The sequence below is a fragment of the Psammomys obesus genome, unplaced genomic scaffold, assembly GCF_907164565.1.
Source record: "Psammomys obesus unplaced genomic scaffold, mPsaObe1.curated_primary_1811, whole genome shotgun sequence".
In the NCBI taxonomy this organism is placed as follows: domain Eukaryota; kingdom Metazoa; phylum Chordata; class Mammalia; order Rodentia; family Muridae; genus Psammomys; species Psammomys obesus.
Genome location: NW_026592666.1, coordinates 6,847,678 through 6,852,571, shown reverse-complemented (window position 1 = coordinate 6,852,571; position 4,894 = coordinate 6,847,678).

Genomic DNA, 4,894 nt, shown 5'->3' with positions numbered 1-4,894 from the left:
ATTCCCTGCACTCTGCCGAGGGTTTGGTTATGAGTCTTAGTGTCTGCAGGGTCAGATGAAAGGGGAGGAGGTCCTCCCCTATCAGTGGACTTGGAAAGGGGCAGGGAGAAGACCAGGGAGGGAGTGTGGGGTTGGGGAGGGAATGAGGGAGCGGGATACAGCTGGGACACAGAGTTAACAAAATGTAACTAAAAAGAAAAAAATAATAAAAAATAAAATAAAATAAAATAAAGACATCGTTTCCTGCTATGCAATCTTTGCTCAAAAAAACAAAACAAAACAAAAAAAAAACAAAAACAAAAAAAAACATGGCTACATTCACATCTCTTTTCTTTGGTTTTTAGTAGTTGTGTTTTTCTTATTTATTGAAAATAGATTTTTATACAATATATTTGGACTATGGTTTCTCCTCCCCAAATTCCTCCTAGTTCATCTCCACCTTTCTACCTTTCCAAATCCAAACTCTTACTTTCTCTCATTAAAACAAATAAACATTTAAAAATAATGATAATATGAATAATAATGGTAATAATAAAATAATAGAAATCCAAACCAGAATAGGACAAAACAAACAAAAGAGAAGGAGAAAGAAAAAGCACAGGGCAGTAGTTTTATAATCTGATTCTGTGTGCTGTTAGGATTAAGATGTAGTTTTGTATAATAACTTATTCTGAAAAATGTTGATGAAATGTAATATTAATATTAAGTTTAAAGTACAAATGGTACTATAAAAATTCTCATGGAAATTACATTGCGGTTTTAATTTTGTTATGTCTTTTACATATAATCAGTTTGGTGCTGAAATACTGAACAAGTTAGACCCGGCTTTTAAGAAGTGAGTTCGCTTAATTCACTCCAGTTTTTTACGGTGTGTGGGTCTTGTGTCCAAATAGTGGTGATTGTCTAATATAAACCCCAGATATTTTGGAAATAAAAATACATGGGTTGCATTTTCTAGTTTAGTTTTCTGGGATGCACGATTAGTTAATATTTTTGTTAGGTATATAGTAGGTCTACAAATTTTATATTATTCAAAATCTATTAGGGAAAAAAATCTGTGTTTTAACTGAATGTCTTAAATGTTTGGATTACAACCTCTCCTTCTCTTCTCATCTCTTTTTTTTTCTGATGGTATTTAATATTTTTTTTGAATTTTATTTTTTTTCTTATCAGTTACATTTTATTAACTCTGTATCCCAGCCGTGTCCTGATCCTTCATTCCCTCCCAATCCCTCCCTCCCTCCCTCATCTCCACCGTGCCCCTTGCCAAGTCCACTAATAGGGGGGACCCCCTCCCCATTCATCTGATCCTGTTTTATCAGGTATCTTCAGGACTGGCTGCAAAGCTCTCCTCTGTGGCCTAACAGGACTTCTCCTCCCTTGGGGGGTGGGGAGGCCAAAGAGCCAGTCATTGAGTTCCTCTTAGAAATAGTCCTTGTTCCCCTCACTATGGGAAACCAATTGGTTACTGAGCTACCACAGGCTACATCTGAGCAGAGATTCTAGGTTATATCCATATGGTGCTTCCTCAAGACTCAGCTATACCACTGCTAGGTATATACCCAAAGTTTGCTCAAGTACACAAAAGGGATATTTGCTCAACCATGTTGATAGCAGCTTTATTTGTAATAGCCAGAACCTGGAAACAACCCAGATGTCCATCAACGGAAGAATGGGTACAGAAATTGTGGTATTTTTACACAATGGAATACTACTCAGCAATCAAAAAGGAGGAAATCATGAAATTTGCAGGCAAATGGTGGGATCTAGAAAAGATCATCCTGAGTGAAATATCCCAGAAGGAGAAAGACAAACACGGTATATACTCACTTATATAGACCTATAAGATGTGATAAACATAATGAAATCTGTACACCTAAAAAAGATAATCAAGAGAGCGGACATGGGGTAAGATTATCAATCCTCGTTTAGAAAGACAGATGGGATGTGCATTGAACGTATGACAGGAGTCTACTGAGCGCATTTGAAAGACTCTAACTAGCAATGTTTTCAAAGCAAAGACTCATGACCAAACCTTTGGCAGAGTACAGGGAATCATAAGAAAGAAAGGGAGTTAGTCTGATGAGGAAAGGATAGGAGCTCCACAAGGACCAAATATATCTGGGCACAGGGTCTTTTCTTCTCATCTCTTTCTCTTTGGATGATGCCTCTAACCTAGGATGTACCAGTACTTAAGGATGTGCTTAAACTTCTGATCCTTTTGCTACCACTTCCTGCGTGCTGGGATAAGGGAGACTCTACCCTACAGTGCTGGAAAGCAAACCCAGACGTTCATGTTAAGCAATGCATCCATCTACCAACTGGACCACACTCCCACCGGGATCATAACTATTCTTTTTTAATGTTAATTTATTTATTTGTGGCTTTTATATCCCTATTGTTGCCCATTCCCCCCCTCCTCTAGGTCTCACTCTTCCCCATTCCTCAGAAAATGGGAACCTCCCCCACCAACCCACCCCAGGCTCATCAAGTCTCATCAGAAGGGAGTATGTTGATTGTAGTCTGGCAAGTCAGCCCACCAGGAGGAAATGATCAAAAAGCAGGCAAGAGAGCCCATGTCAGAGGTAGCCCCACTAAAACCCTTCCTAGGGAATGGACATGAAACCAAGCTGCACATGTGCTACATCTGTGTAGGAGGCCTGTGGCTAGTCCATGCATGCTCCTTCTTTGGGTGCTTCCATTGCCACAAGAAATTAAGGAACAAGGAGGACCAAAGGAAGGATGCTTAAATCTCACCCCAAAGCAAAAATAGAATAGATAGCAAAAGTGATTGAAGAGAGGGAACAAGGTAGGAGAGGGAGCACAGAGAGAAACGAGGGTCATGTTCAAACTTGGGGAGAGCAGGGATAGGGTGGGGGAGACAGAGGGCCTGCAGACAGAAGAGAAACAGTGGGCAGAGGCACCTATGTGACAAGCTGGAGACCTAAGACAGGGGAGGCTGCTGGGGTGACTCTAGCTGAGATTCCTAGCAGCAGGGGCCATGGGGACTGAAGAGGACACCCTCTAACCAGACAGTATTCTTAGTGGAGGGAGAGGAACAGCAACCCAACCACAAAAACTTCTACCCCAAATTTACCAGCCTAAAAGATTTTCAGGGATAAAGATAGAACACAGAATGTCCAACCGATGCCTGGCCCAACCTGAGACCCACCCAACGGGAGAGAACTGAGTCCTGACACTGTTAATGACACTCGGCTATGCTCCCAAACAAGAACCAAGCATAGCTGTCCTCCACCCAGCAGCTAATCCAAGCAGATGCTTAGACTCACAGCCAAATGCTGAAGGGAGTCTTGTAGAAAAGTGAGAAGGAGAGAAGGACCTGGAGGTGGCAGAAGCTCCACAAGAAAACCAGCAGAGCCTATAACAGTAACGATGGTCTATTCTTTTTTAAAAACCAATCAATCAATCAATCAATCAATCAATCAATCAATTCACTTCGTATTCCTGCTGGAGTCCCCTCCCTCATGTCATCCCAGTTCCATCTCTCTCCCTCTTCTTCCCCTATGTCCCTTCCCTAGTCCCCTGGTAGGGGAGGACCTCCTCCCCTTCTATCTGACCTTAGCCTATCAGGTCTCCTAAAGGCTGGATGTGTCATCTTCCTCTGTGACCTGCAGGGCTGCACCGCCGCAGAGAGAAGTGATCAAAGAGCCAGCCACTTAGTTTATGCCAGAGACAGCCTCTGCTCCCCTTACTAGGTGACCCACTTGGAAATTGAGTCTTTGGGCTTCCTCTGAGCAGGGGGTCTAGGTCCTTTCCATGCAAGGACCTTGGTTGGAGTATCTATCAGTCTCTGCATGCCCCCCTGGATCCAAGTTTTTTGCTGTTGTTCTCCTTGTGGATTTCCTGTCCCCTCCAGATCTTTCTATCCCCCTCTTCTTCCATAAGGTTTCCTGCACTCTGCCAAAAGTTCGCTAACAATAGTCTATTCTTAATATCCTATTTCTCCTCTCCTCTTCGAAGGGAACAACATTTGTGTCCTATGCCTTAGGTAACTTCCACTCTCTAGAGAACACCACCTGAAAAAGTACAAAGACTCTGAAGAACTAGAAGATTTGCAAGAGAATCATATCAAATAACAAAACAACGGACTGAACAGCACATCCATGCGACGTTCAGATAATATTTACTTAATGATGTTAAGTACATTCCTCCCCCACTGCTGTATGCTTTATGGTTTGTTTCTTGTTTCACTTCTTAAATATTTGGTAATTTTTGGAAATATCTGTCCAATATATTTTTATCTATTTTTTTTCTGATTTTTCACAGTATCATTCTTTTACACACGCAATGTGTTGTGATTACATACAAACACAAGCACCCTCACATTTCCCTCCAACTCCTGCCATCACCCTTGCTCTTCTAAATTAGTATCATTTTCCTCTCATGCCTTACCTTCTCCCTTCTCCTTCCTCCCATTGCTTCCTAAGCTACACTCACAGAGTCACACCTACTGCGTGTTTATAGTTGTCGTGTCCATGTCTGTGCTGTATTGAGGAAGCACATTCAGTGCATTCTTCCCTATTCTTCAGTTCCCTCCAGTCTTTCCACCCCTTCTTCTATAATGTTTTCCCTACATTGGACTAATAATATACCATATATGTCTCATTAGGAATTATTTTTATTTAAATTGAAAGATACATTTTCATATATTTATAAACAATGTGATTTTTATATGTTACATGACTGAATAAGGCTTATTAATAAGTCTATCATTTATTATACTTATCATGTAGTACTCTTTAGTATTTTCATGTAAGATTTACATTTTTGTTGTTAATTTTGAAGTTTGAGCTAGACTCCTTTTTATGCATATTATACCATTAATTTGTATTATACATACATGATATACAAAACTACATTTAGGAATACATAT